Source organism: Cryptomeria japonica, chromosome 1 (assembly GCF_030272615.1).
Source record: "Cryptomeria japonica chromosome 1, Sugi_1.0, whole genome shotgun sequence".
Taxonomy (NCBI): domain Eukaryota; kingdom Viridiplantae; phylum Streptophyta; class Pinopsida; order Cupressales; family Cupressaceae; genus Cryptomeria; species Cryptomeria japonica.
This window is the reverse complement of record NC_081405.1, coordinates 330,445,792-330,460,316: the sequence shown is the minus strand read 5'-3', so window position 1 is coordinate 330,460,316 and position 14,525 is coordinate 330,445,792.

The following is a 14,525-nucleotide window of genomic DNA, read 5'->3' as shown; positions in this document are numbered from 1 at the left end:
TAATTCTAGCAACTTCATCTATTTAATTTAAATCAATTACTCAAGGCATATTAAACAACTAATTACACCAACACAAAAATAGCATCATTCACTCAATTTAACAATCATTTAAATAATAAAAAGAATGCAAAACGAGGAATGATCAAATGATGACTCACAAAGCGAAAATACTAGAGCACTATGACTCACATACCAGTCAAACGAGAAAGATGATCGACTGAACATGAGTGTGACTACAGGTCAAGTTAGGGTCCAACCACTATCTCCTCCACCCCCATTGGACAAATAAGGTATGCTCAGACCAATGAAACTAGGTGGAATCGATGCCCCATACCTACCCGGTACTTGTACCTACAATGTCTTGCATCAACGAACCGCACATGCATATAGACAAATATATAATCAGACATGGCACACACACCGATGAAAGAGAATTGTGATGTTCCCTATCTCATCGAAGTGAGTGAAAGAAAATCATCCCCACGCATCCCATACACTTGCAAACACGCAACATATAAATAACACATAGCATATGTAAGGTAAAAGTGTCAGTCCATGACAATAATCCATAAAAATAACATTAATCATAAGTACTAAAATACTGAATGAAAGCGTAGATCACATATCCAGTTAAAGCATAAAATAACATCACATAAAGTCTGAATCAATATACAATAATGTGTCGACTAAAAAGTCAACTGAAGTCAAACATAAATACAAAAAGAATCTAGTCAAAGAGGGGTACTACAAAAATAAACACATCTAGAATAAATACTCTCTTATTATATAAATTACATAGCTAGGGACTTGACACACCCACATAAGCATTATAGATGCAATATTCATACTTTGATCTTAGAATTTTTTAATACATTTTTTTACATTAATTTTTATTCATATAAGATAAATAGAGTTAATTATAAATTTCAATAGAAAACCTAGTATATTATCAAAAATAACTAAAATTACTTATTAAAGCTAGTAAATTGTTAAAACTTACAAAAATCATATATTAATCAATACCAAATGTCACATCTATTAGCACATCAATCAAGACTATATTATCTAATAAAGAGGCATGATGCACTCTACACTATGCCACATATTCCTTAGACCATGGAGCGTCCTCTGTAGCATGTCTACCAACATCGTGATCATATAAAAGTTTTGTATACCTCATGCCAAAATTTTTGGACCCATAATCACATGAAAAACCACAAAAATGATAAATGTGTGGCAATTATTGATGCCTTAGAGGATCACCCTTATTACCGTTCACATATATGTTATAGAAAAGTCCATGTGAGCGAAATAATATTTTGCAAGGTTGGCACCTTGATAGTAAACTTCACAATAGAAAGGACTATGATAGACTAAATAGATGGGAAATTGAATCCAATCGCATTGGCTAGTTCTAGAAATGATAGGTGTCCTTGTTTATCCTATGTAGAGCATTTACCTACTCCTTGGAAATAAGGCATATCAAAATAGTTTATAATTTCATTCAAGATAGACACAAGAAATTTTCCTTAATACACTAAGCTACCTCATTTTTGTTACATGTGTGATGTTAAAAAACTATCCACCACTTAAATGAGAATTTATCCTTTTAACCCTACTATTAGCACAAATAAATATTGATTTAAAAAAAAAAATTGGATGCATTTGATGATTATTTCTATGGTATATAAATAACATGTGTAAATTATTTTCATAATATTATTACCTCACTTACTTGCAAGATAGTTTTATCATATTGGGGAAGTGGGTCCAAGGAAATTTTGAGAAAGATTAAGCAGAATTATTAACTTGTAGGGGAATATCTACAAAATATTTGCCTTAACAGTTGGTCGACTTTCACACATGTTTACCCATGTGAAACATCTTGGCAGAGTGATTGGTATTATTAATGAATTATCAAACATAATTTTCTAGATTTAAATGATATTCATAGATATAATTTGATAACAGTGAGAGCAGTGAGTATTGTGAAAATAGAGTCGAATATAAACTTTGGTTTTTTAATCGATAATAGACTCATGGAATTTAGGGGCGAGATTAAATAGAAAAGATGGGGTAGAGTCCTGAATGAACTAGATGACTTCACTTGCAGGGCGATTCAGGAAATTATGGGTGAAGAATACATCAACAATGAGTTTTGGTATCAAGTCTATTGTGACATTCTTGCAACAATCACTATCATCCTACTCACTATAGGTATAGAAAAGGGCGAGGTCATCCTATTAAGAAAAATCATTTTTAGAGAGGAAATGTTGGGTAATTTAGAACAAGTTGTGGGTAGTGTTGATGAAAACATGAGGATTCCTTTCCTGGAAGATTATGGAGCAATCATAGGTGCAGGAGGGGTGCAGAATGCAGGATGACAAATTGCCAAATGAACACTGCTTGAATTTAGGGATAGAGTAGCTTTTGATCGAAGGAGGGATAATAATAGTAGGAACACATACTTCTTTCCATATGGCTACATTTGAAGGAGGCTCCTAGGAGCAACTGGTGGATAGAATATCTAAAGGAAGACAGATTTGAGACACCGAATGACATGCCAGAGGTGCTTATGAAAAGGATTCGGGTCCTACCACTAGTGATCATAAAGGCATCATGGGTTAAAGGAAATCAAAGCTTGATCACAAAGCCTCCAATAGAAACTGAAATATTAACAAGGAGGTTGCAGGGCCTTCCTCTCTAGGGATGATGGCAATGGATTGTGATTTCGTCGACCTCAGCAACATGGAGGATTTAGTATGTAAGGACAATTTTTCAATTAATCTACTTTGTTGTTAGGGTAATCTAGTTTTTGATATAGGTTTATGGCCGATATAGGAGGCCATGCTTAGTAGTTATGGTCAAGTTTAAGAAATGTCCTAGTTAGAAAGACTCCAAGAGGAATGGATTTTCTATATAATTTTAAAATGGTATTTATGGTTTACTCAGTATGGGCTAGTGCAGTTTCATTTTGATCAATATGAAATATGGCTTTGGAAGTTCACATGCAGGTCACCAACATATTATTCTCCCAAATTTTGGTATAATACTCTATCAATATAAAAGAACTTATTAGTAAGATAGTTTGAATTATATGTGGTTATTATGATAAGTTTTCTTATTTTATGGTTAAATGGAATTAATATATGTAGTTTTAACAAGAAGCAGTGTATTATATAGTTAGTAGATTCTTAGAGGAAGGTTGCAGGAAGATTGTAAATTTCTCCTTTTAATACCTATTAAACAACATTATAATGTTTAGTAATGGTATTAAAAGGTATATCTAGTATTCTTTCATTAACAGGTGGGTTATTATAAGCCAAGTAATTGGAGTTCTTCCTCAGATTATTGGTTTTTGAGATGACATGACAAGAGGAAGTATCTGCAAATAGCAATAGAAATTTAATGTCTGGCTGAATTTCTAAGATCTATGGGTTAATTGTTTTATGTTTATGTTGGTAAATAAATTTGTTGCTTTAAGTAATCTCCTTGAAGAACCTTGTTTTTCCCTGTGATCAGCAACAAAATATTTACAATAGTTGAAGAATTGCAGAACAATAGCAATTCTTCTCTGCATTTGAGAGGGGTAGCTCTCTCATATGATGGGGGTATATGGATTTTGTAGGATTTAAAGAACAACATGTATAATCAAAACTGATAAAGAAATAAGATATAAACTTATCACTTTTTAATTTCCACACATCCAAGTTAAGATACCAAAACTTGAAATGATAATCTTCTTCAGATGCAATGTTAAAGAAGTAAATAGTTATAATTGATAGGACATAAGAATATTAACAATAACACTTGAGATGAATTGAACACAAATCCAAAACATTTCTCTATTTCTTTCTTTCTTGAATAGTACTATTCGAGTCCTTCATACAATGCTTTGTGAAAAAGTGGAACCCCTTGGTTGAATTTCAATGAGGTATGTATAGGTAAGATTAGTAACCACCTAAGGTAATTATCTCAACCACCTTTATAACTACCTAGAATAACTAACTCACTTTAAGAGTAACAACTTGAAATAAATAACTCATTTTGGAATAATAGTTACTTAAAGTAACTACCCAAGCTGAGCACTTAGAATAACTACCTCATAAGAAAGATTTAGGATAAACCTAACTTTATAATAAAAGAGATGAAGATAAGACTCGAATAATAAAACTTGATCATGAATCTTGTTTACAAAGAAAATCCAAAAACATGATTCAAGTTATACACACACAACAAAAATAAGAACTAGACAATATGCATCACTGCATTTATTCTTGTTGGAATTGCATGAAGATTGCATTGAAGAAGTATATTAGGAAGTGTTTTTATTAATTTCAATAACAGCCAGTAATGAAGTAGTAAAGCAACCGATAATGAAGTAGTAAAGAAACTGGTAATGAAGCAGTGAAGACCAACCAATGACCCTATCTAGTTGAGAAGTAGAACCCTAACCGATGAAGCTTGGAGATTAGTTGTGATGATCTATGACCGAATAATGATCGGTGATGAAGATGCAACGTGAGCATGATGCATGTGATGAGTTTCAAAATGGTTTTGGCACGTAAAGATAACCATTTATCTTGGGAATGATCAAATGCATAGTATGAAGTGACAAACACCTGATGTGTTACAGGATTTAAAGTGCGATGATCCAAGAGTGGTTATAGATGCCTAGAAGAATGTAAATTTGATTGCATGTAATCTAATAGTCAAGATTGAGTTGATGTGCTTGTAACCTCTATGAGATTTTTAGGGTTTGTGTTTTGTTACCGACCTAATGTATTTGTTTATAAGTTCGATGAATTGATTGAGTGAGTGGCTGGCAAATTTAATTAAGTGTGAAAGTGATTATTTCCAAACTAGGAGGTGTGTCTGCAGAATGATGTGAAGGTAGATAGGAGCACTTAAAGATCTGATTCAACAAGGAAGTGTTATTTCCAAATCCGTCAAGAACTTGTTGTTCTCTAACCATTGCAGCAGTTTGAAATCCCCTACCAGGGTAAGCTTTAACAGGCTTGTTGTTGAAATCCTCTAACCAGGTGATCTATTAGCTTGGATTTAAAATCCTTCACCGAGGTTATCTTTAATAGGGTATTACCTTTAACAAGGTATTTGTAGTCAATCCCATAACTAGGTGGTCGTTAACTAGATCTATTCCTAATAGAACATACTTGTATAAGCTTCTAACAAGGCTTGGTTCCCAACAGGGTGAACTTCAGAAGAGTTCAAAATACTTGTGGGTATTCATCCCCACTATGGTTTTTCCCATTTGGGTTTCCACGTGAAAAATCATTGTGCCAAGTAGTGAATGATTTTGTGCATGTGTTATTGATATGGTTGATATGAATGATTGGTAAATCTCCATAGATATATTTAAATGACTAGAAATGATTTGAAATAGGTTATTATTGGTATTAGTGAAGTGGTTTAAGGTTTTGGTCAAAGGATATTTAAGTTTCAAATCTATTGCATTATATCAATGAAGTATTAGGTCAACTAGTAAGGTTTAACAATGCAGTTGCAGATTTGTTAAAGTGACTAAACTGGTGAACTTTGTGAATTGATTCTTAGTTGATTCTAAGTTTGTGAAAATTTAGTTTATTTGTCAACTACTAATTCACCCCCCCCCCCCTCTAAGTAGTTGACTCATCTTTATAGTTTCATCATATTATCAATTGGTATCAAAGCATTCTAGGTCCTTGTGAGTATAAGCCTAACAGGTTGAGGAAAATATCTAGAAGAAAATGATGAAGAGAGAGGGTCCTAAGTTAAATAGAGATAACTACAGAATCCTGAGTGATAGATTGAAGATTTACATCAAGAGCTTGGGAAGTTAGTAGTAGGATCAGATTGTTACTAAGTATAAAATGCCTAGTGGAATTATGACAGATGATCAGAAGAAGGAGCAACAGGAGAACAACCAAGAACTGGAAGCCAACATCAATACCTTGTCAGATTCAGAATATGTTGATGTTCATGGATTGGAGAATTCATATGAAGTTTGGAAAAAACTAGAAGATATCTATGATGGTGATGAGAATGTAAAGATAGCCAAGGAAGAGAGTCTCAGAGAAAAATTTGATGATATGAGAATGGCTGAAGGTGAAAACATTCAATAGTATGGTCAGAGAATCAAGGTGATAGTTGGAGAAATCAAAAGTGCTGGAGGTACAGTGGAGGATGCCACTATGGTTAGCAAGGTATTGAGAACCCTTCTACTGGTCTATGCTATCAAAGTTTCATCCATTCAAGAACTCAAATCTATTGACAAGACAAATGTAACTCTTGACTCTATCATTGGTAAATTGACTGCATTTAAATTAAATGGTTTTGATAGAAGTGTTCCGAGGTTAGAATCTACATTTAAAGCCTCAGTCTTAACCCTACCAGTAAGGAAAACCAGAGAAGTAAGTTACAATCATGAATCTAGATCCAGCAGAGAGGTAGATGTTGATGATAGCCTAGTGGAACTCAAAGCATTGTTGGCCAAGCAGTTACCTAGAGGTACTAGTAAGTATAGAGGTCAATTACCACTGAAATGTTTTGCATGTAACTAGATAGGACATATTGTTGCTAACTGTCCTAATGGAGATAACAAGGAAAAATGAAAGAAATATAGGAAGTTTAATGGTAAAGGAAAAATAAATTGTCTCATTGCAATGGATGAAGGTATTACAGATGAAGAATCTAAGATACAAATGGGGACATTGTCTTTGTTTCTATCAAAGAATGCATATTAGATTAGATGGCATTGGTATCTCACTTGGATGATTCAGATGATTGAATTATTGATAGTGGTTGTTCACACCACATGACTGGTGACCAGAGAAATTTCCTAACATTGAATGAATTTGATGGAGGTGTTGTCAGATTTGGGAACAACTCTCTCTACATGGTAAAATACAAAGGATCCATTTCCTTGAATGGTAAGAGTAGTGCAAATGATGTCTACTGGGTTGAAGGTTTGAAACATAATCATTTGAGTGTTTCTCAACTCAATGACAAAGGTTACCCATTAGAATTCAAGAATGGTGTTTGCAAGATCTTTGGAAGAAAAGGTGAACTGATTGCAACTGGCAAACAAACCAAAGGTAACCTATTTCACTTAAACTCTAAAGTCAATAGTTGTTTGATTGCAAAAGTAGAAGATAGTTGGCTATGGCATTAGAGGTTTTTTCATGTGAATTTTGATAACATTATAAGAATTAGCAAGTTAAAATCAGTAAGAGGATTGCCAGAATTGGACAAGTCGATGAATGCTTTGTGCAAGGAATGTCAGTTAGGGAAAATGACAACCTCAACCTTTAAGAGAAAATCTCTCTCAGCTGAACATTTGCTAGATTTGGTTCATACTGACCTATGTGTACCAATGAGGACTAGGAGTATTCAAGGTGATTGGTACTTCATGATATTTATCGATGACTACTCAATAATGATGTGGGTCACATTCTTGAAAGATGAGACATAAGCATTCAACAAATTTAAGGCATTCAAATCCTTGGTTGAAAATGAAAGTGGAAGGAAGCTGAAATGTTTAAGGACTGATCAAGGTGGTGAATTTACTTTAGAGGAATTCACTAGATACTGTGAAAATAATGGGATCAAGAGGCAACAATTTACACCAAGGATACCACAACATAACGGTATTGCAGAAAGAAACAACCAGTCAATGGTTGAAGCTGCTAGGACTATGTTAATCCAAGGAGGTGTAGCTAAGATATTTTGGAGAGAAGTTATCAACATAGCTATTTATACAATGAACTAGATACTTGTCAAAAGAGGTTAAGACAAAACACCCTATGAATAGTGGTATGGTAGATCATCGAATGTCAATTACTTCAAAGTTTTTGGTAGCAGATGTTTTATTAAAAGAAGTGATTATATTGGAAAGTTTGATGCCAAAAGTGATGAAGGCATATTTCTTGGTTACTCCAGCAAGAGAAAAGATTACAAGTGATACAACAACCAAACTAAGAAGATCATTGAAAGTGTCAATGCCCGATTAGATGAATTTCTTGAAAAATCTGAAGAAACCAGCAAGGAGAAGGAAGAGGAAGTGTCAAACACACTATTTTTGGAACTGAAACCGGTAAAGCCAGAAGTTGGAGAACTGAACATAGAAGTCCCAGTTCAACTGGAACGGGAAGGTATAGAAAAAGATGAAGAAAGTGAAGAAGAAGAAGAACCTGAAAACCAAGATAAAGTTATTCCAAGGTATGTCAGACTTAATCACAACCCTGATCAGATTATTGGAGATAAGAATGTAGGCATGTTAACTAGAAGAAGGCTAATAGAAAACTATTGTATGATCTCCACCATTGAACCTAGAACAACGAAAGAAACCTTTTCACATGAAGACTAGGTCAAGGCAATGGAAGAAGAACTTGATCAAATAGAGAAGAATAATACATGGTCATTGGTACCCAGACCAAAAAACAAGAATGTAATAGGCACAAAGTGGGTATTCAGAAACAAATTGAATGAAGATGGAGTAGTGGTCAGGAATAAAGCCAAACCGGTATGCAAAGGATATGCACAAGAGGAAGGTGAAGATTATGGTGAGACATTTGTACCAGTAGAAAGACTGGAAGGAGTAAGGACTCTACTTGCATTTGCAACATATAGAGGATTTAAGGTATATTAGATGGATGTGAAATCAACATTCCTAAATGGAATATTATAAGAAGAATTCTACATAGAACAACCAAATGGTTATGCATTAACTAAAGAAAAGGATATAGTGTGCAAGCTACATAAGGCACTATATGGATTGAAATAAGCACCAAGAACATGGTATGAAATATTTCACTCTCACTTAGTAAAGATAGGTTTTCAAAGAACCAATGAAGATATTAACATATATCTCAAGACAGAAAGAGATAAAATACTAGTAAGTGAGGTATTTGTTAATGATATCATTTCAGAGGTAATGATGATACGTGTCATGATTTTGCTAATTAAATGAAGAGTGAATTTGAGATTTCACTTGTAGGTGAGATAAAAAATTCCATAGGTTTGTGAATCCAACAGATGAAGGAAGGAATTTTTATCACACAATCCAAGTATGTGAAGGATGTGCTGAATTTTTTTGGAATGGGAGATTGTAAACCAGTTCAAACACCAATGGTTACAAGCTATAAATTATCAAAGGTAGATGATTTTGCACTAGTTGATGAAAAGGAATACAGATCCATGATAGGTAAGATACACTATGTTATCCATAATAGACCGGACATTGCTCATGCAGTAGGATTGGTTGCTAGATTTAAGAAAAATATGAGGTAGTCACACATGATTGCAACCAAGAGAATTTTCAGATACTTGACAGGCACAATAGATTATGGATTATGGTATCCATATGCATGAAACTTTGACTTAAAGGTCTATACCAATGCAGATTGGGTAGGAGATGTTGATGAAAGGAAAAGTACAACCAGAGGAGCATTCTATTTTGGAGGCAGATTAGTGTCTTGGAGCAGCAAGAAACAAAGTTGCATCTCTCAATCAACATCAGAAGCTAAGTATGTTGCAACTTACATGAATTGTACCCAAACAATTTGGATGAAACACATATTGGAAGGATTCAAGATGAAGATATTAGAACCAGTAAGAATTTTCTATGATAACAGTAGTGCTATAAATATTTCTAAGAACCCGGTGCTGCATGCTAGGACTAAGCATATAGAGCTAAAGTATCATTTCATGAGAGAGAAAGTTCAAAGAAAATATGTATCACTAGACCACGTTTCCAATAAAGAACAACTAGTAGATATTTTGACTAAACCTCTACCTAAGGCTACATTTTGAATATCTTAGAGGTGAGTTAGGGGTTGTACCCCTACATGAAGTTAATTAAGAAAATATGGAAGAGATCAATCTCGGAGATTATTGAAAATATTGAAGAAGGATTGGTGAATAATGGAGCTACTCCAAAGGGGGAGCAACTAATTGTAGATCGACGAAGCATGGATAAGAAACAGAATGGGTTACCTTCACTTTGGAATTGTTGTCAAAGGGGGAGAAGTAGTATATGATTAAGAGACAAACATGAAACATATATGTTAAGGAGAGGAGACAAATTGCAGACCAGCTACCAACTGAACATATGAAGATACAGTTGAAGGATAGTTTATGTTGAAAATGTAAACCAAGATTCCTATACCTAAATCATTTGAGGGATAATATATGCTTTACTCTCAATCATGACAATCAATTGGTATTGATATTTGTATTGCCATAGATTCCAAAGGGCAAGAATGTTGGCATTGCATGAAGATTGTATTGAAGAAGCATATTAGGAAGTATTGTCATTGATGTCAATAGAAATCGGTAATGAAGTAGTAAAGAAACTGGTAATGAAGTAGTGAAGATCAACCGGTAAACCTATCCAGTTGAGAAGCAGAACCCTAACCGATGAAGCTTGGAGATCATTTGTGATGATCTATGACTGAATGATGATCGGTGATGAAGATGCCACATAAGCATGATGTAGGTGATGATTTTCAAAATGGTTTTGGTGCATAAAGATAACCGTTTATCTTGGGAATGATCAAATGCATAGTATGAAGTGTCAAATGCATGATGTGTTATAGGATTCCAAGTGCAATGATCCAGGAGTGATTGTAGATGCCTAGAAGAATGTAAATTTGATTGCATGTAATCTAATAGTCAAGATTGAGCCGATGTGTTTGTAACCTCTATGATATTTTTTAGGGTTTGTGTTGTGTTACCGAAATAATGTATTTGTTTATAACGTCGATGAATTGATTGAGTGAGTGGTTGGAAAATTTGATTATGTGAAAGTGATTGTTGCTGAACTAGGAGGTGTCTCTATAGAATGATGTGAAGGCAGATAGGAGCGGTAAAGGATTTGATTCAACAAGGAAGTGTTATTTCCAGATCGGTTAAGAACCTATTGCTCTCTAACCATTATAGTAGTTTGAAATCCCCTAACAGGGTAAGCTTTAATAGGCTTGTTGTTGAGATCCTCTAACCAGGTGATCCATTATCTTGGATTTTAAATCCTCCACTGAGGTTACCTTTAATAGGGTATTACCTTTAACAGGGTATTTTTAGTCAATCCCTTAACTGGGTGGTCTTTAACCGGATCTGTTCCTAATAGAACATACTTGTATAAGCTTCTAACAAGGCTTGGCTTCTAATAGGGTGAACTTCAGAAGAGCTCAAATTACTAGTGGGTGTTCATCCCCACCATGGTTTTTCCTATTCAACTTTCCATGTGAAAAATCATTGTGTCAAGTCATGAGTGATTTTGTGGATGTGTTATTGATATGGTTGATATGGTTGATTGGTAAATCTGCATAGATATATTTAAATGATTGGAAATGATCTGAAATATGTTATTGTTGGTATTAGTGTAGTGGTTTAAGGTTTTGGGAAAAGGATATTTAAGTTTCAAATATATTACATTATATCACTAAAGTATTAGGTGAATCGGTAAGGTTTAACAGTGCAGTTGCATATTTGTTAAAGTGACTAAACCGGTAAACTTTGTAAGTTGATTCTTAGTTGTTTCTAAGTTTGGTGAAAAGTTAGTTTATTTTTCAACTACTGATTCACTCCCCCCTCTAAGTAGTTGACTGAATCTGTATAGTTTCATTATATTATCAATTCTATGCCTACCAAGGGTACCATTGATGGAGTTGCTGATTCTAGAAACTGATTCTGTCGACTGGATTCTTAACATTCTAAAAAGTTTGATGATTGGAGTAACAAAATTCCCTTTAGGAATTAGGATGTTAGATATCTTCATCTTCCAGGTCATCGGGTCCTTTTAAATACTACTCAACTCTAACATCATACTCGGTATTTGAGAAATATAAATCTTTAAGGAGGTGTAGGTATCAATCAATTTGTCTAGTGTATTTTCATTAAACACTTATTTGTTAAAGAGTTTATGATCAACCATGTTCTGAAAACTATTTTGTAACACTTGTGAGTATTCCATTAATGATGTACTTGGTGTTGATGATTTATAGCTTTAGTCGGATAAAATTAAATGCGAAATTGGCCTTAAAGCCTTCAATATTTAATTATATATATCAATCCGTATGTGCTATGATTAATATTGCTATATTACATGTTATTGGTTAACTAATTATACCGATTGCAAATTGTGGTTAAACGTCACTTATTATTGATTGTTGTTGATTGATATGGCTCCACATAGGAGTCATGACTCTATGTAGAACTATGTCGGTTCCACATAGAGCCGCGACTCTATGTGGTCCGCAAAAAGAATAGATATATTGGCACTATCACATTTGGTGGAAAATAGATACAACAGTCGATATACGAAGGTGAAGATCAATATAATTGTTGTCAATATCATTGATTGATATTATTACAAGTACAATTAATATTCTGCAGATATATATAGTGGGATCAACATTAAAGTAAATGTTAAAATATATGTATAGATATTACTGTGAATAATTCAAAATCAGAGATTAATCAAAATATCAGTAATACAATTACATTCTGTAAATTGAATCATATAGAAATATAATATTGGATTAAATCTAAAGTGACAATAAAAATTTCAAAATACCATATATATATAAATCTGATAAAAATAACATGGTATCAGAGCCAGGTTTCCTTCTATAAAGCCTAATCGCCTGAAGGAAGATCCGATTAAGATTAGATTGATATCCCCTTGAAAGTTTGTCTTTTAAAATGACGAATAGAATCAGATTCGAAGACAGACTTGAAGGTGCCTCAAACTATGATTCATGGAAACTATGAATGGTGTTGGTACTAAGGAAGAATGAGTTAAAAACAATAATAGAGAATCCTTCTAAACTTGATGGAAAATACAGAGTCAGTGGGAAAAGAACAATATTAAAGCAATGGAGTTATTAGTAGATGGAGTAAAGAGTCATCTACTACCTATCATTACAAGGTTATATTCTGCATATGACATGTTCAAAGTGTTGAAAGACATGTTTGAGATTAACAACACGAGCAGAATCCTCACACTTAAAAATCAACTTTCTAATATTAAAATGAGTAAAGAAGAGACTATCACTTCATATTTTATGAGGATAACAAAATTAAGGAACTAGCTCTCATCAATTGGTCACATTTATGATAATAAGGAGCTAACTATGATAACTCTAAATCCCCTCCCTATCTCATGGGAAAACTTTAGGCAAGGAGTTAGTGCTCGATCCAAAGTTCCCAAATTTGATAGACTAAAAGCTGATTGCATTCAAGAAGAGTGTAACCTAATATCAAGAGGAATCATGAAACCCATTAATGAAGATGTTCAAGTTCTAGTCTCTAGTCTGAAAAGGAAAAATGACAAAAAGACATATGGTAATTGATCCTTCAAGAAGCCTAGAGACTCCTCTAAAATACAATGTTTCATATGTGACGAATATGGCCACAATGCAAGAACTTGTCCTCTCAAACTTAAACTACAAGCATCCCTTGCTGAAGTCAGAAATTCAAACATATGTTCAGAAAACTATGTTCTCTAGAAGAAACTCAAGATACCTTGTGATTGAGAGGGAGCTTACTAATAAAGATTGAGCACTTCTGAGGTAAAATTGTAAATATTGATTATTATTATTAATACTAATAATTATTTTATGGGCCCTGTGTAAATCATAAGAAAGTGACAACTTCCAAATGATTTCCATTTGTATTTTTTGAGGTTATTGGAAGGTGACGATCTTACAATAACTCAAGATTGTGGACGGAATTGCTAACTGAGGCAATCCACGTAAGAGCTTGTGGATAGAATCGCCGACAAAGGAAATCCACACAAGAGTTCATAAATAGAATCACTGACTGAGGAAATCCATGTAAGAGCTTGTGGATAGAATCGCCGACAGAGGCAATCCACACAAGAGCTCATGGATAGAATCACTAACTGAGGCAATCCACTTAAGAGCTTGTGGATAGAATAGCCGACTGATGCAATCCACACAAGAGCTCATGGATATAATTGTCGACTGAGGCAATCCACACAAGAGCTTATGGATAGAATCACCAATAGAGGCAATCCACTCAAGAGTTTGTGAATAGAATTGCCGACATAGGCAATTCACATCTTGAAACTATGGTCCCAAGATAAGTATCATACGATTTATGAATATTTCTCCCAATACCTTTTATCCTCCCTAGCTAAGAGGGAGTGTTGATGATTTATAGCTTCAGTTGGATAAAATTAAATGTTAAATTGGCCTTAAGGCCTTCAACATTTTATTACATATATCAATCTGTATGTTCTATGATTAATATTGTTATATTACATGTTATTGGTTAACTAATTATACCGATTGCAAATTGTGGTTAAACGTCACTTATTATTGATCTCTATTGATTGACATGGCTCCACATAGGATTCACAACTCTATGTGGAACTATGTCGGTTCCACATAGAGTTGCGACTCTATGCGGTCCGCAGAAAGCATAGATATATTGGCACTATCACATTTGGTGAAAAATAGATACATCAGACGATATATGAAGGTGAAGATCAATATAATTGT